The 21,544-nt window shown below is 45.5% G+C and overlaps 1 long non-coding RNA gene across 1 annotated transcript; it reads right to left on the bottom strand.

The window, feature by feature from the left end:
- Positions 1-1,077: 1,077 nt before the first annotated feature.
- On the bottom strand, positions 1,078-19,387 carry LOC308188113. The gene is made up of 3 exons (XR_013945173.1): positions 18,532-19,387; positions 16,639-16,706; positions 1,078-1,729 (listed from the first exon to the last, which is right to left on the bottom strand). It is a non-coding gene; the product is annotated as an uncharacterized lncRNA (long non-coding RNA).
- Positions 19,388-21,544: the final 2,157 nt, after the last annotated feature.

The raw sequence follows: 21,544 nt of genomic DNA, 5'->3' as shown, positions 1-21,544 counted from the left end.
ATTGCCAAAAATGGCATTATTACATACTTCTCTGCTCCTCTCTATGCCTCCTGTTCTGACCCCCAAGACAGGTCCACCTGCCCCACTGCATTCTTTTCTTATATTTCTTTCCAAACATATGACATGGGGGTTACCTCTTTCCTGTGAGGGACTATTGGAACACTCCAGGATAATCACATACCCATTCCAATAGTGACATGTTATGGCTGTGTAAAATTTTCGCCTTGTGAAGTAATAATGGAGAGATAGAGCTAAGAGCAACACGCTTTTTTGTTTTCAGGCAGGGAATGTTTTGCTGGTTATCAGGCGCAAACAAAAAATATTGTCTGATTTAGAAATGCTGTTGGCAAAGGGATAAGTTCTGAAAAACAACCCACATGTAACAGAGGCTTAGAAAAATTAAAGACAGGAGGAAAACACTTTCAATTAAAGATCAATCCTCCTTACACGTCCATAAAAGTATGCACTGCAAAAGCATAGTACAAGAAGGACAGGGCTTTCTCACTGAGATTAGCTGAGTTTAGGTATAGTCTTCTTCCACAGCACTGGGAGAAAAACACTCTTGCTTTCTGGGGCCGTCTGGAACGTCTCAAAATTCATTCAGATTAAATGAATGCAGAAGCTTTCTTTAGATTATGGCTTTGGGGCAGATTCCTCAGATGAAGACAGACAACATAGATATAAATCATATTCTGGTTTAACACTTAAAAGCATCTGAGAAATAAAAACTACTTCAGCAGGTATGCTTGGAACAAGAAGTAAAACAGGGCCACCATCACCTCTTTCCTACTTTGAAAGCTACCATAGAAGTTGTGTGGAAGGTAGTATTGTATTGCATACAAGATTCAAACTTCTTCTCCACAGGGTCAGAATAGTTTTATAATACTTAATTTTTTACATAGCTGAGGACCAAATATCTGTGTACCTAAAGTCCTCCTAAACTCTTGCATTGCTGAATACCACCTAATAAAGCGTCCACACAAAACATTGCAAGTGACTTACATCTCTTTACCAGTTACCAAGTACTACACAGATGGATTCATCCCAAAGTGTATTTTGCTGGAATATTCTGGGGGAGGAAGAAGAACGTACAGATAATTTGACCTTGTGTCTTGCTTGCTGGTTAGTTTACAGTAGATTTTTTTGTAAGTATTGGAATAATTAAAATGGGTAATTGAAGTCCTCTGGCTCCCAAAGAAAGTTACCCAGAGAGAAGAGCACAGAAAGGCCATTGCCAGTGTCAAAGGACAGAATGTTAACGGGTTTCTCCTGATAGTACCTGAAAAGATACTACTAATGTAAATATGCTACAGCTAGACATTTCCTGAGATATTGGTCACCTATTCAGTCTATAACTGTTTATTTGACTTTTATGCATAACTATTGACTTAGCGTGTTTACACAGTTAAATTTCCTACCATATTTTTCTAAGGCTAATGGAGTTAAATCAACAAGAAAACTGACATCTTCTTTGTATTATGCTTTTATTGATAGAATCATAGATCAGTGTTACATATTCATTGGGAGTAGTAGGTATGCATTACAGTGTACTCATTTAGAAATGTACTTCAAAATAAGTAAATATATTAGTTTTTTTATTATTTTATTCATTTATTTAGTGATTTGCAATAGTGGAACATTGCACAAATGAACACATTTTGGGGGAAATTTTAGCATAAATTGCCAGCATCTTCAGCAAATGCATCTTGCCATTACAGTTGTGGTATAGCTGAAAAGCAGAAATGTGACAGTTTAATGCAAAAGCAATTATATTCTGTTAGAAGTACTAAAGTGTTTTCAGTGGAGAAGACAAGAGTAAAAATCCCAGCATTTTAATAAATTTGTTGCTTTTTTCCTTATATCTGATCAAAATCAAATCACAAGAACCAACCATATCATTAGGTAGTTTGTAATATGCATGACATACATAAACTCTAGCTTGCAAACCCCTGGTTTCTTTTCTTACAAAGATGCAGACTCAAAGGTAATTTCAAACCTGTTAACAATAGATTTGGTTTTAGTTACTTGTCTATCATAGACCTTTTAAAAAGTACCCTACAGATTCTAAAGACAGCCTGTACAGAAACAAGGTTTCCACACAGCCAGTTTCAATGTCTCCTGACTTCCTTCACTTCTTTTCATTATTTTACAAGCTTTATTCTATTTGGTGCTAAGGAACTCATTATCTGATTTCCAAACCTCATCTATTACCATGATAATTCACTATAGTTCAACACTTAAATATCAAAAATATATTTAAGCAATCATAACAGACCAAGCTCTACTTCATTTTTTTATATAGGCAGAAATGGTTAAACATTTAGTAACAGAAACTGGCAGAGGAAATTCAAAGCACAATTAAGCACGTAAGCATCAGCGATTTTACCTGAATGCAAAATGCATTCTATATTTTTATTCCATTCTTCAGCTCACCCAGTTAAAGTAATTAGATACAGCTTTTCAATTCTGAAGTTTCAGTGGTACTATGTTTTGAGTACACGTATTAAAAAGTACATGTTTTTCTAATTAATTTATTGCTTTTCTTCCAATTTCCCTGCTAATTTCATCTCTGATAACTCATTGCTAAAGGAGTATCTGCAAACTGACAGTCATGATCAAACAGATATGTAACACTCTGTGTTACACAAACAGCCTTATGAGACTGAAATTACTTTGGCAGAATATTTGGTTACATTTAACACATTTCTGTACTTTCACTGTGGCAACACATTTCTGTACTTTCACTGTGGCTTTCCAGAAGACAAAGTTTCAAGATAAGTGAATTACACTCATTACTACTCATTGGAATATGGAATGCTATTTTCAGCCACAACCTCAGTATACTTTAAAATGACCACCATTAAGAAATGATAGAAACAATATTTAGAACTCATAATAGAGTTATTTATATGACAAATCTCTGTTTTTCCTTCATGATTATCAGATTTATTTGCATGTGTTACTAAGAACAAAAGTCTGAATTGTGTTTGTATTGTGGGGAGGGGTTGGGAGGTCACGTGGTTCTCTTCCAATACAATCCAACAAGATTTCTTATGTTCTTGTTGAGCATTCTGTGATAGACAAGAAAACCTAGTAGCTGTTTGTTTAATACCTGAACAATCTTTTTTTTTTTTTAAATTTTGTTTTTTTCTTTTACTAAGATGTGAATTTTAAACTCTAATATTGTAAATTGAAATCAATTGTGCAATTAAGTTCATGCAATTAAGTTCAGGTATTTATTTTAAAACAGGGAAAAAATATTTCATTATATTTATTCACACCATTTTTTTTTCTTATGAATATTTAAAATTCAGTGTTCATAACATTATTCATTTGTTTAGCATATTTTTATCATTTCTCTATTGTGAGTTCACAGACATTTGGTGTATGTGACAGTGATTAAATCATTATTCTTGGACAATTCTTTTTTGATTAAATTACTGTTTCATAACTGTCCTCATAAACTAATTACAAGTTCCAGACATTATGTGAAGCATTTGGAAACTTAGGCATTATATTATTTGACAGTTCTGCTCAGCCACCACATGAAATACCTAACTGGTTTGGCCATTATATGAAATTTGTAACATTATTCATGTTTGCAATCTTTATTCCCAATATTACCATACTGAATAGAATCTTCTTTAAGAAATATTATCCCAGCAAAGTCATACTAATAAGAATATAAATAGGTACATATAAATGTTACAAAAAAAAATAATAAAAAAAAAGTATTCTCACACTGCCTCTCAGTTCTTGTCAAATAATTGTTACAAGGTTGGAAAAAAAATCTTGGAAAAATCTTGGAAAACAAGGTGTCTTCCTTTTTAGACACTTCGTTCTATTCAGATTTTTTTTTTTGATAAAAATTGATAAAAATTCTTCCTCTTAAAATCTTGTTCTTTTTTGCTCATTATTTTCTGTACTTTGATAGAGATTAATGACTAAACTTTACTTTCAGTACTTCTCTGAATAAAAAGTAGTGTTGAACAATAAGCTAGAACCTATTAAAATTTAATTTCCAACTGGACCAAGTTGTGCTTTTTCTAATCCAACCTGTATGTGCTCAAGGAATAGTATCTAGATATTATATCCTGAATATGGACCAGTAATGATTCATACCAGTTGGAACACTCATTTGAGTTTTTTTATTATGTAAATTTTAATTCTGAGCCACAACATCAATACATAAACATTATAAACAAATAAAAGGAGAAAAAAGTTTCTGAAAAGAACATAAACTTTGTTGGTAAACTCCTTTTCTCAGAACTTGGCATTTAAAATTTAAAAATGTAAAAGTAGAGTAATATGGTGTATCTCGATTTCTTTAGCTTGAATGTGGCAAAATATCTTTCAATGTCAAAGACCAAATAAACTGATATAGTGGTAGGTTTAAATTAGAGTTGTTTCATAAAAGACTATATTTAAAAAAATAAAAAAAAATAATAAATCATTCAGGCTATATATTTACAATTGTAATTGCAAAATTATTAAGATATCTAAAAAGTTTCGAGTTTTTCTGCATGACCTGGGATGTGGAGCAATGGGTGTTCTTCAAATCAGCAATTGTAAAGGACAAGTGTCAGGTACTTCGTAATTAAACTGATGTTTTCTCATGCCATTACAGATCACTGCACATCCAAGTTTAACTCTTTATGTGATGAGCAGTTCACTTGCTTTGTTCTGGTTTTCGCTAGTATAGAGTTAATTTTCTTCCTAGTAGCTGGTATGGTGCTGTGCTTTGGATGTGTGACGAATATAGTTGTGATAACTGTTGTGGTTTAACCCGGCTGGCAGCTAAACACCACACAGCCATTCTCTTACCCTCCCCCCCCCCCCTCTGGGACGGGGGAGAGAAACGGGAAAGTGAAGCCTGTGAGTTGAGATAAAGACAGTTTATTAAGACAGGAAAATAATAATAACAATAATAATAATAGTGATAATGATAATAGTATTAATAATAATAATGTGTACGAAACAAGTGATGCACAATGCAATTGCTCACCACCCGCTGACCGATGCCCAGCCTATCCCTGAGCAGCCGACCTCCCCACCCCGGCCAGCCACCCCTATATATTGTTTAGCATGACATCAGATGGTATGGAATACCCCTTTGGCCAGTTTGGGTCAGCTGTCCTGGGTCTGTCCCTTCCCAGCTCCTGCTGCACCCCTAGCCTGCTCGCTGGCAGGACAGAGCGAGAAGCTGAAAAGTCCTTGGCTTGGTGTAAACACTGCTCTGCAACAATTAAAACATCAGCAAGTTATCAGCGCTCCTCTCATCCTAATCCAAAACATAGCACCCTACCAGCTACTAGGAGGAAAATTAACTCTGTCCTAACTGGAACCAAGACAGATATCCACCCATTATTCCATACCATTTATGTCATGCTCAGGTTACACTCTTTCCAATACCTTGTAATTAATCACCATTTTCATCTATGGTATATAGCGATCATGGTAGTGGTGACATACAGTATTATATAATAATTAACATAGTGCAATTCAACTCATGGGCTATTCTCACCCAGTATTAAATCCCCTTGAGGTACACACCAGACCTCCCCATTCTTTTGCATTCCCCACCAAGTGCATCCAGGTCCCTGAGCAAAAGCAGTTCCACAAATTGGTTTGCCTTTTCCTGAGGCAGGAGTAGCCCAGACTGCTTTACCCAGCATGTTTCTTACGTGCACTACAGGAACTTTATCCCCTTCTACAGTGCGTAACAGGTTTGATTGGGCAGGTCCAGCTCGGTTGGCAGATCCCCTAGTATTGACTAGCCAGGTGGCCTTTGCCAAATGTGTATCCCAATTTTTGAATGTCCCAGCACCCATTCCTTTCAGTGTAGTCTTCAACAGTCCATTGTATCATTCAACTTTTCCAGAGGCTAGTGCATGATAGGGGATGTGATATAACCACTCAATACCATGTTCTTTGGCCCAAGTGTCTATAAGGTTGTTTCGGAAATGAGTCCCATTGTCTGACTCAATTCTCTCTGGGGTGCCATGTCGCCATAGGACTTGCTTTTCAAGGCCCAGGATAGTGTTCCGGGCGGTGGCATGGGGCACAGAATATGCTTCCAGCCATCCGGTGGTTGCTTCCACCATTGTAAGTACGTGGCGCTTGCCGTTGCGGGTTTGAGGGAGTGTGATGTAATCAATCTGCCAGGCCTCTCCATATTTATATTTCAGCCATCGTCCTCCATACCAAAGAGGCTTTGACCGTTTGGTTTGCTTGATTGCAGCACGTTTCACAATCATGAATAACCTGTGCTATAGTGTCCATGGTCAGGTCCATCCCTCGATCACGAGCCCATCTGTATGTTGCATCTCTACCTTGATGGCCTGAGGTATCATGGGCCCATCAGGCTATAAATAATTCACCTTTATGTTGCCAGTCCAGGTCCACCTGAGCCACTTCAATCTTAGCAGCCTGATCCACCTGCTGGTTGTTTTGATGTTCTTCAGTAGCCCGATTCTTGGACACATGAGCATCTACATGGCGTACCTTTACAACCAGGTTCTCTACCCGGGCAGCAATATCTTGCCACAATGCAGCAGCCCAGATGGGTTTGCCCCTGCGCTCCCAGTTGTTCTGCTTCCATTGCTGTAACCACCCCCACAGGGCATTTGCTACCATCCATGAATCAGTATAAAGATAGAGAACTGGCCACTTTTCTCGTTCAGCAATATCTAAAGCCAGGTGAATGGCTTTCACTTCTGCAAACTGACTCGATTCACCTTCTCCCTCAGCAGCTTCTGCAACTCGTCGTGTAGGACTCCATACAGCAGCTTTCCATCTCCGATGCTTTCCCACAATACGACAGGACCCATCAGTGAACAGGGCATATTTCTTCTCATTTTCTGGTAGCTTGTTGTACAGGGGGGCTTCTTCAGCACAAACCACCTCCTCTGATAATGATATCCCAAAGTATTTACCTTCTGGCCAGTCCATAATCACTTCCAAGATTCCTGGGCGACTGGGGTTTCCTATTTGAGCCCGCTGAGTAATCAGTGCAACCCACTTGCTCCATGTAGCATCAGTTGCATGATGTGTAGAGGGGACCCTTCCTTTGAACATCCAGCCTAGTACTGGCAGTCGGGGTGCCAGGAGGAGCTGCGCTTCAGTACCGACCACTTCCAAAGCAGATCAAACTCCTTCACATGCTGCCAATATCTCCTTTTCAGTTGGAGTATAGCGGGCCTCAGATCCTCTGTATCCCTGACTCCAAAACCCCAGGGGTCGACCTCGAGTTTCCCCAGGTTCTTTCTGCCACAGGCTCCAGGTGGGACCATTCTCTCCGGCTGCAGTGTAGAGCACATTCTTTACATCTGGTCCTGTTTGGACTGGCCCAAGGGCTACTGCATGAACTATTTCCTGCTTAATTTGTTCAAAGGCTTGTCGTTGCTCAGGGCCCCATTCAAAAGTATTCTTCTTACGGGTTACTTGGTACAGCGGGTTTACAATCAGACTGTAATTTGGAATATGCATTCTCCAAAACCCCACGACACCTAGGAAAGTTTGTGTTTCTTTTTTGCTAGTTGGTGGAGACATAGCTGTTATTTTGTTGATCACATCCATTGGGATTTGACGACATCCATCTTGCCATTTTATTCCTAAAAACTGGATCTCTCGTGCGGGTCCTTTAACTTTATTTTATTTTATGGCAAAACCGGCCTTCAGAAGGATTTGGACTATTTTCTTCCCTTTCTCGAAAACTTCCTCTGCAGTGTCACCCCACACAATGATGTCATCGATGTACTGCAGGTGTTCAGGAGCTTCCCCCTGCTCCAGCGCAGACTGGATCAGTCCATGGCAAACGGTAGGGCTGTGTTTCCACCCCTGGGGCAGCCGATTCCAAGTATATTGGACTCCCCTCCAAGTGAAAGCAAACTGTGACCTGCACTCTGCTGCTAGAGGGATGGAGAAAAATGCATTAGCGATATCAATTGTGGCATACCACTTGGCTGCCTTTGATTCCAGTTCATACTGGAGTTCTAGCATGTCCGGCACCGCAGCACTCAGTGGTGGCGTGACATCGTTCAGGCCACGATAGTCCACTGTTAGTCTCCACTCGCCATTAGACTTTCGCACTGGCCATATGGGACTATTAAAAAGCGAATGAGTCTTGCTGATCACTCCTTGGCTCTCCAGTTGATGAATTAGCTTATGGATGGGAATTGGGGAGTCTCGGTTAGTGCGATATTGCCGCCGGTGCACAGTTGTGGTAGCGATCGACACTTGTTCTTTAACCCTCAGCAACCCCACAACAGAAGGGTCCTCTGAGAGACCAGGCAAGGTAGACAACTGTTTAATGTCCTCTGTCTCCAAAGCAGCTATGCCAAAAGCCCAGCGGAACCCTTTTGGGTCCTTGAAATATCCTCTTCTAAGATAGTCTATGCCAAGGATGCATGGAGCATCCGGGCCAGTCATAATACGGTGCTTTTGCCACTCATTACCGGTTAGACTCACTGCAGCCTCCAATACAGTTAACTGCTGGGATCCCCCCGTCACACCATAAATACAGATGGGCTCTGGCCCTTTATAGCTTGATGGCATTAGAGTACATTGTGCACTGGTGTCTACTAAAGCCTTATACTTCTGTGCGTCTGACGTGCCAGGCCATCGAATCCACACAGTCCAATAAACTCGATTGTCCCTTTCCTCCCCCTGGCTGGAGGCAGGGCCCCTCTAGTCCTGGTCAGAATCTTCGTTTCTGTGTTTAAAGGACTGCCTGCTGGAAGTTGGAGCAGCAAACTTTTCAGAGGACCCCTTTTTCCCAATTGTTTTCCTTTGCAATTCACGTACCCGTGCCTCTAGGGTCGCAGTAGATTTTCCATACCATTTTCTCATGTCCTCTCCATGGTCACGTAGGTAAAACCACAGGGTGGCGCGGTGTGTGTGCCCACCATATTGTCTTCCTTGCACAGATGAACATTTACCCCTAATAGCTGAGATACTGGTTTGTACAGGTGGGGAGGAAAATAAACTCTCTTTAAATTGGTGGACCTCTTCAAAAAGTTTCCCCAAAGTATTCTCTTTTAGCTGGTGGACACTGGTTCGTTCAGGTGGAGGGGAAGATAAATTCTCTTTAAGTTGGTGGACCTCTTCAAATAGTTTCTCCAAAGTATTCTCTTTTAGCTGGTGGACACTGGTTCATTCAGGTGGAGGGGAAGATAAATTCTCTTTAAGTTGGTGGAACTCTTCAGAGAGTTTCTCCACAGCCGAGACACAGGCCTGTAGGGAAGAGGAGAGATTTCCTTCGTACTGCCGGAGTTGTTTAGCCAATTGATTCACTGTGGGTTCCTCATCCTCTTTCCAGGTTATTATTGCCAATGAGCTGGCATATGATGATGGTGCACTCTGTACACACTTCTGCCACATGGGTCGTGTACACTGGACTTCATCTGGATCTGTGGATGTTTGTGCGTCGTCTAGGTCCTTATAAATTACTTCCCGTATGGCTAATTCCCTCAGGTACTGAATTCCCTTCTCCATGGTGATCCATTTGCCTGGTAGACATACAAGTTCTTACTTGAAGGGATACCTTTCCTGCACAGCTGACAGGAGACGCCTCCAGAGGCTGCAAGATCGTGCTCCATCTCCAATTGCTTTGTCAATACATGCGTCCCTAGCAAAGGATCCCGGCCGCCTGGCTTCCTTGCCCTCTACTTCCACACAATTGGCTCCAGTGTCCCAGCACCGGAGCAGCCAGGTGTCAAGCTGCTCACCTACACAGCGACCAAAATCTTTTCGCACATCTCGTAGCTCACGCTGGTATAGGGTTCGGGTAGTTACTGTTGATTTTTCGACATCCTCATCCTCATCTTCATCCTCCTGCACATTTGATGGCCCAGCCTCGTCTTCTCTATACCCAGACCTAGCAGAAGACTGTCTGCGTTCTAAACGACCTGAGTCTCTATACCATTTTTTCACCTTGTCTACAGAGACAACTTGCACTGTTACAGCTTGTTTCTCTGACCCAGCCACAGGGTCTGCCACAGGGGTTGGAATACCCTCTGTGGGGGCAACTTGCACTGCTACAGCTCGTTTCTCTGACCCAGCCACAGGGTCTGCCACAGGGGTTGGAATACCCTCTGTGGGGGCAACTTGCACTGCTACAGCTTGTTTCTCTGACCCAGCCACAGGAGTGGGAGCAGCTGCAGGAGCTGGAGCTGCTGCAGGGGCTGGAGTGGCTGCAGGAGCTGGAGCTGGAGCGGCTGCAGGGGCTGGAGCTGGAGCGGCTGCAGGGGCTGGAGCTGGAGCGGCTGCAGGAGCTGGAGCGGCTGCAGGAGCTGGAACTGGAGCGGCTGCAGGAGCTGTCGCTAGGTTGCTAGTAGCATCAATTGCAGCTCGATAGGCACAAGCCAGACCCCAGCACGCTACAGTGATTTGTGTCAATTTGGAACTGCCAGAGTCATGACACCTTTTTTTCAAGCATTCTGCCAGCTTTTTAGGATTTTGCAGTTGTTCAGGGGTGAATGTCCAAAACACTGGAGGTGACCACTGCTCTAGAAACCTGCCCATATCCTCCCACACTCCCTGCCACTCGCAACTATCCCGCCTCAAGACAGATCTCCAGATGAGATTCCTAAGTAGTTGTTTAACCCTCAACAAAACCTGAAGCGCATTCAGGAGACATAACAACAAGAACATGCTGGTCTGAGTATCCCAAGGATATTCAACATCTTGGAGAACCACCATAATTAGCTCAGGGGATAAGAGGGTGGTGAAGGAGAAAGGGAGTGTGAACAGGTAGGGAAACATGTCTTCCCCTGTCCCCTTCACAGATTGGCTCCCTGACGAAAAAAGGCAATAGGTGTAATTGCTAATAGTTTCCGAGATATGGTTTCCAAAGCATAGAGTCGATGACAGTGCTGAGTACAAATACCAGGTTAGAGTCATGACCAGAAATTTCATCATTTCATAAGCCATTGTTACACCGCACAGTACCATAACAATCTTAAACCAGGGCCCGGAAAGGATAAACAGTGCAACAGGGAGAACATACAGAAAGTAACGTGCTATAAAACTCAATTTGGAAAACAGGCACAGCAGACTGGAGATTAAGGCAATCAACATGGTGACTAGCAACTATTAAGCAGGTCCAACACTTTTTGCAATTGCTCACCACCCGCTGACCGATGCCCAGCCTACCCCTGAGCAGCCGGCCCCCCCACCCCGGCCAGCCACCCCTATATATTGTTTAGCATGACATCAGATGGTATGGAATACCCCTTTGGCCAGTTTGGGTCAGCTGTCCTGGGTCTGTCCCCTCCCAGCTCCTGCTGCACCCCTAGCCTGCTTGCTGGCAGGACAGAGCGAGAAGCTGAAAAGTCCTTGGCCTGGTGTAAACACTGCTTTGCAACAATTAAAACATCAGCATGTTATCAGCGCTCTTCTCATCCTAATCCAAAACATAGCACCCTACCAGCTACTAGGAGGAAAATTAACTCTGTCCTAACTGGAACCAGGACAATAACACACTGGTAATTTACTTGTTGCTGAATAGTGCTTACTTGACAAAAGTCAAGAACTTGCCGAGGCGACCGGCTCCGGGGCAGACGCGTGCTGCAGCGGAGCGCGGGATCGGGACAGGCAGGGCTATTTTCGGGCATCGAGCCTACGTGAGGGAGCCGCCAGGCACCGGCAGCCCTCGTGAGGGAGGCTGACGAGGCGTAGAGGGGGCCAGCAGCGTCAGCGACAGCTCCTCTCCCCGGCCGTTCAAAGGCAGCCCTTAGGGAGCGCGAGCGACCAGGAGCGCGGCGAACAGGGCCGGCAAACAGGGAGCGACGCGGTGGGAGTGACGCGGCAGTTAGCGAGGCAGTGAGGGCGGGCAGGGCGGGCAGGCAGGGCGGAGCGCTCACACCCGCCCATAGGGACAATCCCTCTAACGGCACTCTCCTGTCAGCTGGGCTACAATGGTCTCCACCAGGCACGGTGCCTTCTCTAGGAAGTCAGTGCACACCCAGACCGACTGCCCGCCCAAACATGCGGCAGTTCAGGTCTCCGGATGCGGGGAGTGTATGAGCCTCTTGCTGCCATCGGCGGGAGGCAGGGAGACTGCTTGCGTGAGGTGCGAGCAGGTGGACGACCTGGTCCGCATGGTGGCGGAACTCAAGGAAGAGGTGCAGAGGCTGAGGGATATCAGGGAGTGCGAGCGGGAGATAGACCGGTGGAGCAACTCCCTGCAGGACCGGAGGGAGAGGGACCAGGGTGAGACGCCCCAAAGGGGGGTGGACCCCCTGCCCTGTTGCCATCGGGCAGAGGGAGGGGACCTGCGAGTTGAGGAGGAATGGAGACAGGTCCCTGCTCGACCTCGCAGGAGATGCCCTCCCCTGCCGGCGCCGCCTTCCCAGGTGCCCTTGAACAATAGGTTTGAGGCCCTGGAGCTGGAGAGACCGGTGGGTGAGGATGAGGTAGGAAGCCTACCCGGGAGGATGCCTGAGGTGAGGAAGTTGACTCCACGCCTCAGGACTGCCTCCACCAAGAAAGAAAGAAGGGTGATTGTTGTGGGCGGCTCCCTCCTCAGGGGAACGGAGGGCCCTATTTGTCGGCCTGACCCCACACATAGGGAAGTCTGCTGCCTCCCTGGGGCCAGGGTCAGAGACGTTACCAGGAAGCTTCCAAACCTGGTTCGCCCCTCTGACTATTACCCGCTTTTGATAGTCCAGGCTGGCAGCGATGATGTTGAAAAGAGAAGCCTCAGGGCCATCAAACAGGACTATAGGGGGCTGGGACGATTGGTGGAGGGAGCGGGAGTGCAGGTGGTGTTTTCGTCTATCCCTACGGGGGAAGGGAGAGGCACGGAGAGGACACGGAAAGCTCATGTGGTTAATAGGTGGCTCAGAGGCTGGTGCCAGCATAGAAATTTTGGGTTTTTTCACCATGGGGAGCTTTACTCGGCACCTGGCCTGATGGCCCCAGATGGGTCTCTATCTCCAAGGGGAAAACGGATCCTAGGCCAGGAGCTGGCGGGGCTCATAGAGAGAGCTTTAAACTAGGTAAGAAGGGGGACGGGGCTCAAACAAGGCTTGTTGGAGCTGTGCCGGGGGAAACAATGGCTAGGCCGGGGAAGAAGGCGATGGCCCAGCTGAAGTGCATCTACACTAATGCACGCAGCATGGGTAACAAACAGGAGGAGCTGGAAGCCATTGTGCAGCAGGCAGGCTACGACTTGGTTGCCATCACGGAGACGTGGTGGGACCGCTCCCACGACTGGAGTGCTGCAATGCCTGGCTATCGGCTCTTCAGGAGGGACAGGCAGCACAGAGGGGGTGGTGGTGTGGCTCTCTACATTAGAGAATCTTTTGATGTTGTGGAACTCCAGGCTGGGAATGATAAGGTTGAATCCCTGTGGGTTAGGATCCGCGGGAAGGCCGGCAAGGCTAGCATCCTGGTGGGGGTCTGTTATAGACCGCCGAACCAGGATGAGGAGACGGATGAGGAGTTTTATAGGCAACTGACAGAAGTTGCAAAATCGTCGGCGCTTGTCCTCGTGGGGGACTTCAACTTCCCGGACATATCCTGGAAACACAACACGGCACGGAGAAAGCAGTCTAGGAGGTTTCTGGAGAGTGTGGGAGATAGCTTCCTGACGGTTTAGCTTCCTGAGGCTAGCTGGTCAGTGAACCTACCAGGGGTGGTGCCCCGCTAGACCTTCTCTTCACAAACAGAGAAGGACTGGTGGGAGATATGGTGGTCGGGAGCTGTCTTGGGCAGAGTGACCACGAAATGGTAGAGTTCTCTATTCTTGGCGAGGCCAGGAAGGGGACCAGTAAAACTGCTGTCTTGGACTTCCGGAGGGCTGACTTTGAGCTGCTCAGGACGCTGGTTGGCCGAGTCCCTTGGGAGGCGGTTCTGAAGGGCAGAGGAGTCCAGGAAGGCTGGGCGCTCCTCAAGAAGGAAATCGTGATGGCACAGGAGCGGTCCGTCCCCACATGCCCAAAGATGAGCCGGCGTGGAAGAAGACCGGCCTGGCTCAACAGAGAGTTGCGGCTGGAGCTTAGCAGAAAAAAGAGGGTTTATAATCTTTGGAAAAAAGGGCGGGCCACTGAGAAGGACTACAAGGATGTAGCGAGGCTGTGCAGGGAGAAAATTAGAAAGGCCAAAGCTCATCTGGAGCTCAATCTGGCTACTGCCGTTAAAGACAACAAAAAATCCTTTTACAAATACATCAACGCGAAACGGAGGACTAGGGAGAATCTCCATCCTTTACTGGATGCGAGGGGAAACCTAGTTACTAAGGATGAGGAAAAGGCTGAGGTGCTTAATGCCACCTTTGCCTCAGTCTTTAGCGGCAATACCGGTTGTTCTCCGGACACCCAGTGCCCTGAGCTGGTGGAAGGGGATGGGGAGCAGGATGTGGCCTTCGCTATCCATGAGGAAATGGTTGGCGACCTACTACGGAGCTTGGATGTGCGCAAGTCGATGGGGCCGGATGGGATCCACCCAAGGGTACTGAGAGAACTGGCGGAGGAGCTGGCCGAGCCGCTTTCCATCATTTATCGGCAGTCCTGGCTATCGGGGGAGGTCCCGGTTGACTGGCGGCTAGCCAATGTGGCGCCCATCTATAAGAAGGGCCGGAGGGCAGACCCGGGGAACTATAGGCCTGTCAGTTTGACCTCAGTGCCGGGGAAGCTCATGGAGCAGATTATCTTGAGGGTCATCACGCGGCACTTGCAGGGCAAGCAGGCGATCAGGCCCAGTCAGCATGGGTTTATGAAAGGCAGGTCCTGCTTGACAAACCTGATCTCCTTCTATGACCAAGTGACGCGCTTGGTGGATGAGGGAAAGGCTGTGGACGTGGTCTACCTTGACCTCAGTAAGGCTTTTGACACCGTTCCCCACAACATTCTCCTCAAGAAACTGGCTGCTCGGGGCTTGGACTGGCGTACGCTTCGCTGGGTTAGAAACTGGCTGGATGGCCGGGCCCAGAGAGTTGTGGTGAATGGAGTCAAATCTGGTTGGAGGCCGGTCACTAGTGGAGTCCCCCAGGGCTCAGTACTGGGGCCGGTCCTCTTTAATATCTTTATGGATGATCTGGATGAGGGCGTCCAGTGCACCCTCAGTAAGTTTGCAGATGACACCAAGCTAAGTGCGTGTGTCGATCTGCTCGAGGGCAGGAAGGCTCTGCAGGAGGATCTGGATAGGCTGGAGCGATGGGCTGAGGTCAACTGCATGAAGTTCAACAAGGCCAAGTGCCGGGTCCTGCACCTGGGCTGCAACAACCCCAAGCAGAGCTACAGGCTGGGAGATGAGTGGCTGGAAAGCTGCCTGGCCGAGAAGGACCTGGGAGTATTGGTGGATAGTCGGCTGAATATGAGCCAGCAGTGTGCTCAGGTGGCCAAGAAGGCCAACGGCATCCTGGCCTGTATAAGAAGCAGTGTGGCCAGCAGGTCGAGGGAAGTGATTGTGCCCCTGTACTCGGCTCTGGTGAGGCCGCACCTCGAGTACTGTGTTCAGTTTTGGGCCCCTCGCTACAGGAAGGACATGGACGTGCTCGAGCGAGTCCAGAGAAGGGCGACCAAGCTGGTGAGGGGTCTGGAGAACAAGTCTTACGAGGAGCGGTTGAGGGAGCTGGGCTTGTTCAGCCTGGAGAAGAGGAGGCTCAGGGGCGACCTCATTGCTCTCTACAGTTACCTGAAAGGAGGCTGTAGAGAGGTGGGGGTTGGTCTATTCTCCCACGTGCCTAGTGACAGGACGAGGGGGAATGGGCTAAAGTTGCGACAGGGGAGTTTTAGGTTGGATGTTAGGAAGTACTTCTTTACCGAAAGGGTTATTAAGCATTGGAACGGGCTGCCCAGGGAGGTGGTGGAGTCACCATCCCTGGAGGTCTTTAAAAGACGTTTAGATGTAGAGCTTAGGGATATGGTTTAGTGGAGTACTTAGTGTTAGGTCGGAGGTTGGACTCGATGATCTTGAGGTCTCTTCCAACCTAGAGAAATCTGTGAATCTGTGAATCTGTGAATCTGTGACTCTTTAGTTTCTCATGCTGACCTGACAGCGAGGAGGCTGAGGGTGCACAAGAAGATGGGTGGGGACACAACCAGGACAACTGACCTCAACTGACCAAAGGGATATTCAGTGCCATATGACATCATGGTGTTTATCTTCCCAAATTATGTGTGATGAGCCCTGCTTTCCATAAAATAGTTGAACATCTGCTTGATGACAGGTAATGAGTGACTTCCTTATTTTGCTTCACTTGTACATGCAGCTTTTTCTTTCCCTATTAACTTGTCTTTATCTCAACCCATGAGTTCTCACATTTTTACCTTGCCGATTCTGTCCCCCATCCCACTAGTGAAGAGTGAACAAGTTGCTGTACTTCTGAGCTACTGGGTAATCAACATTCCTCAGAGAAACCATTCTGGGACAGGTAGTAACATAAAGAACTTCATTTTTTTCCACGTGGCTAAGAATTATGAGTTCCTTGTTGATATTATTAATTATTATTATTATTATTATTATTATTATTTTGCTTGTCTAAAGATGCTTTGTAGAGGTTTCTTCTGCCCCAGAAAAACACACTGCTTAAAAATGTCTGAAGCTGCACATAAAATGCTGAAAAATGAAGGCACAACTACAATAGGCAATTCAGACTTCTAGGAATATCTTAGACTCATATCTTGTACTTACTTAACATAACATGTCGAATGACCAGAAGGTTGCAGTCTCTCCTTTAACCTTTGTCTACATCCTAGAATCTAAGCAAAACAAATAAAAGTTCCATGAGATAGAGTGCTTGTAATAAGCATTATTGATGTTCTTTGTCAAGAGCCTGTCATTCTTTCCCTAAGTACCTTTTCACTATAGTTACCGCGAGTCATTTACCCCTGTGGGCTTGTGATATTTAGGTCCCATCTAACTGCTGTTCACCCATTAAGTTTTCAGTGAAGAGAGAACGTAAAAAAAGAAAAAAAAAGAAAAAAAAAAAAGCTAAAAAGCACCACTGAGCCACAGGGAAATTCAAACTGTTCTGCATGCTGTAGCTTACATCCAAATGCGATCATTGCAATCATTGCAGTGCAGTCTCCTTCAGAATGTGATTTATTCTGTTTTGTTTTGTGGTGATTTGCTTTCTTTTTCCTAACGTGAACTGTTATAAAAGTAAGCTAAGTTTAGAGAATATCAGGGTTTTATGCTAAAGAGAAAGTAAAAGCTGCAATAAAATAAAATTGGAAAGAACACTTTCCAGATATGTTGCTTTCTATCTGAGCTCTCAAAGTGCATCATTAGGATTTATGATGAACTGATTTTTACAGCAATCTTGATAAGCAGACACTATCCCATTTTATATACAAGAACATCATATCAGAAGTCCTACATAAGCCAGACTAAGTAGTGGCTTATGCAGTCTCATTCCTCCTCCTGCTCTATTCGGCAATACCCTTGTGCATCAATAAGGTGCATATCAGACATTAAATGAGCTGGTTCAGAGAGACAGAAAAAAAATCACTTTTTTTTTTGTAAAATAACTTTACAGACAGATAGTTCAGCCAGTTAGAATCATAGAATCATTTAGGCTGGAAAAATCACTGAGATCATCAAGTCCAACCATCGTCTCCAAGTCCACCAGTAAACTTTGTCTCTAAGCGCCACATTGCCACGTCTCTTAAATACTTCCAAGAATGGTGACTCCACCCCTTCCCTGGACAGCTTGTTCCCATGTCCAACCACCCTTTCCGTGAAGAAATTCATCTTGACGTAAAATCTAACCCCCCTCTGGCACAACTTGAAGTCATTGCCTTGTGTCCCGTCACTTGTCACTAGAGAAAAGAGACTGACACCCACCTTGCTACAACCTCCTTTCAGGTAGTTATAGAGAGTGATGAGCTCTGCCTTCAGCCTCCTTTTCTCCAGACTAAACAACCCCAGCTCCCTCAGCTGCTCCACATATATTTTGCTTTCTAGTCCCTTCACCAGTTTCTTTGTTCTTCTCTGCAACATTCCAGCAACTCAGTACCTTTTCTGCAATGAGCGGCCCAGAACTGAACACAGTACTCAATGTTTTGTTCTCACCAGTGATGAGTACAGAGGAACAATCACTTCTTTAGAACTGCTGGCCTCACCATTTCTTCTACAAGACAGTATGACATTGGCCTCACTGGCCACCTGAGCACATTGCTGGCTTATATTCAGATGGCTATCCCAATGTCCTTTTATACCAGGCAACTTTCCAGTAACTCTCCTCCAAGCCTATACCACTGCATTGCATAGGGTTGTTATGACCCAAGTGAAGCACCCAGCATTTAGCCTTGTTGAATGTCATACAACTAAGTACAGCCCATCGATCTAGCTGCCAGTAGAGCCTTCCTACCCTCAAGCAGATCAACATTCCCCCCCAAGGTTGGTGTCATCTGCAAGCTTAGTGAGGGTAGACTTTGTCCACTCAAGATCACTGAAAAAAATGTCAGACAAAACTGATCACAATACTGAGCCATGGGGAACACCACTTGTGACCAGCCACCAACTGTATCTAACTCAGTTCACAATGACCCTTTGGGCCTAGCCATCCAGCCACTTGTTTACCTTGCTACCAGGACATCTGTCCAAACCATGTGCAGCTTGTCTTTCCGAGAGAATGCTGTGAGAAACAGGATCAAATGTTTTGCTAAAATCCAAGTAGACAACCACAGCCTTTCCCTCCTCTACTAAGTGTATCATCTTGTCATAGAAGGAGCTCAGGTTAGTCAAGCACAACCTGTTTATCATAAGCCAATGCTGACTAGGTCTGATCACCTGGTTGTCTTGCACATGCTGTGTGATGGCAGACACTGCAGTTCTGGCACTGCACTCCTCAGCGTATTGCCAAACCGCTGTTAAGGCCCAAAGGAGAGTGGGAAAAGAAGGTAGACCAGGAGTGCAATGACCTTGTCTTATTTCAGTTTAAATTGTCATGGGACTGTACCCTGATGCAAAAAGGTCCGTGCTGCAGAATAATAGGACCTTCTCCTTCTGTGTCTGGGCCAGAGAGATTGCATGAATTACACAAATTCGGGATAGAAATCAGTCAGGGAGAAGATTCTGTGCCTGCCCTCTACAATGGCTTGAGACTTCATGCTGGTCCCCAAAAGAAAGCTTCCACACCCAGTTGTCAGTCTCAGCCTCACATCTGTAATTTTTCATTAACACTAACACTTTTAAACTCTTTTGGTAGGTGTTATTTGACCCAATTAAAAACTAAGGAAAGTCATCATAAAATCGTAGAATGGCTTGGGTTGGAAGGGACCTTAAAGATCATCTACATCCAACCCCCCTGCCATGGGCAGGGATGCCACCCACTAGATCAAGTTGCCCAGGGCCTCGTCCAACCTGGTCGAGGTTGGACCTCCAAGGGATGGGGCATCCACAACCTCTCAGGCCAACCTGTTCCAGTGGAACATGTCATGTGAGATCTTGACCAGAGGAAAAAAAAAAAAAAAAAAGAAGAAACACCATGGATCGCCCCCCACACTTTTTTTTTTTCTTTGTGTATGTGTGTGTACATCTATATTTAAACTGTACTGAAACAATTTGTTTATCAGAATCAGGACCCTTAGTTCTGCTTCTGAATCTAAACTGAGGGTATAATAACCAATTAAATACAATTTATATTCTTTAAGCTTTAATGAATCACATTTATCTGTCATGAAGGATAAACATTTCATCACAATTTTAGGATTTTCCATTACTTTCAGGTCTAATGTTACACTGCCAATTTGGACTGGGGCTGAGTAGTAGGTAGACCTATCTAACTACTGCCTCCCAGATGGCAAATCCAGCCATGGTCTCCACCAGGCAGAAAACTCTTGCCAAAAAGACTGTGGAAGCCCAGACTGAGTGCCAGCCCAAAAATATGGCTGTTCAGTTCTCTGGCTGCAGGGAGTGCCTGAGCCTGTTGCTGCCAATGGAGAGATAACACCTGTGAGAGGTATGAATATGTGGAGGATATGATCAGCCTGGTGGCAGAGCTCAAGGAGGAGAGGAGGAGGTGGAGAGATAAAGGACCATCAGGGAGTGTGAGCAGGAGTTAGGTTGGTGGAGCAACTCCCTGCCATGCCTGCGAGAAAGGCACTGGGGTGATAAGCCCCAAATAGTGGTTGACCCCTTGCCCTATAGCTCTTGAGCAGAGGGAGGGGAGTTAAGAAATGGAGAGGAATGGAAACAGGTCAGTGCTCAGCATCGCAGGCAAGCCGCCTCCCTACCCACCTCACTTCCCCAGCTGCCTTTACACGATAGGTTTAAGGCTCTGGAGCTTGAGGGATGGGTAGGTGAGTATGTGGGGGAAGGTCCACCCAGGAGTTTGTCTAGGGCAAGGAAATTGACTCCACATCTCAAGACTTCCTCCACCAAGAAGGAAAGAAGGGTAATTGTCATAGGCGACTTCCTTCTGAGGGGAACAGAGGACCCCATATGTTGGCCAGACCCTAGCCATATGGAAGTCTGCTGCCTCCCTTGAGCCCAGGTCAGGGACATTACCAGAAAACGTCCTGGCTTAGTTCACCCCTCCAATTATTATCCTGATTATTATCTGATATTATTATTATCATATTTATTACCCAATTACTATTTTATATTATTATTACAAAATATATTAACATATATGTTATATTATACCAATATATATTATATAATATATTTATAATAATGTATATTATTATATTATTATCCAATTATTATTAAGAGGGCTTTAAACTAGGTACAAAGGGGGATGGGGATGAAATGAGACTTAACAGAGATAAGCCTGGGGGAGCAATGCCAGTGTTGGGGGTGAGGGCAATGGTACAACTGAAATGCATCTATACCAATGCACATAGCATGGGCAACAAAAAGGAGGAGGTGGAAGCTATTGTGTGGGAGGCAAACTATGACCTAGTTTCTGTCACTGAAACATTGTGGGACCACTCCCACAACCGGAATGCTGCAATGAATGGCTGTAAGCTGTTCAGAAGGGACAGGCAATTACGGAGAGGAGATGGTGTTACTCTCTATATTAGAGAGTGTTTTGATGTTGTTGAGCTCAGGGTTGGGAAAGATAAGGTAGAATCCCTATGGATAAAGATCAAGATGTTGGCCAACAAGGCGGACATCCTGATGGGGATCTGTTATAGACCACCAAACAATGGTTAATAGATGGATGAGGCATCCTATAAGCAGCTGGCAGAAGTTGCTCAATTGCCAGCACTTATTCTCATGGAGGACTTTGACTTCCCAGACACATGCTGGAAAAACAATACAGCCCTGAGGAAGCATTCTAGGTGGTTTCTGGAGTGCATGGAAGATAACTTCCTGACTCAGCAGATTAGTGAGCCTACTAGGGGGGTGTCCCGCTTGACCTGCTGTTTACGAACAGAGAAGGACTGGTGAGAGATGTGGTGACTGGGACCTGGTTGTCGACAAAGTGACTACAAAATTGTAGAGATCTCTATTCTTGTAGAAGACAGGAGGGGGCTCAGTAAAACTGCTACCTTGGACTTTCGGAGGGCAGACTGAATTTTCAGGACACTGGTAAGGATGGTCTTTTGGGAGTCAGTCCTGAAGGGCAGAGGGGTCCAGGAAGGCT

This window comes from Anser brachyrhynchus (genome assembly GCF_964034855.1).
Source record: "Anser brachyrhynchus genome assembly, chromosome: 1".
Taxonomy (NCBI): Eukaryota; Metazoa; Chordata; class Aves; order Anseriformes; family Anatidae; genus Anser; species Anser brachyrhynchus.
Note: the sequence above shows the minus strand (reverse complement) of the source record. Positions and strands in the feature narration are given on the sequence as shown.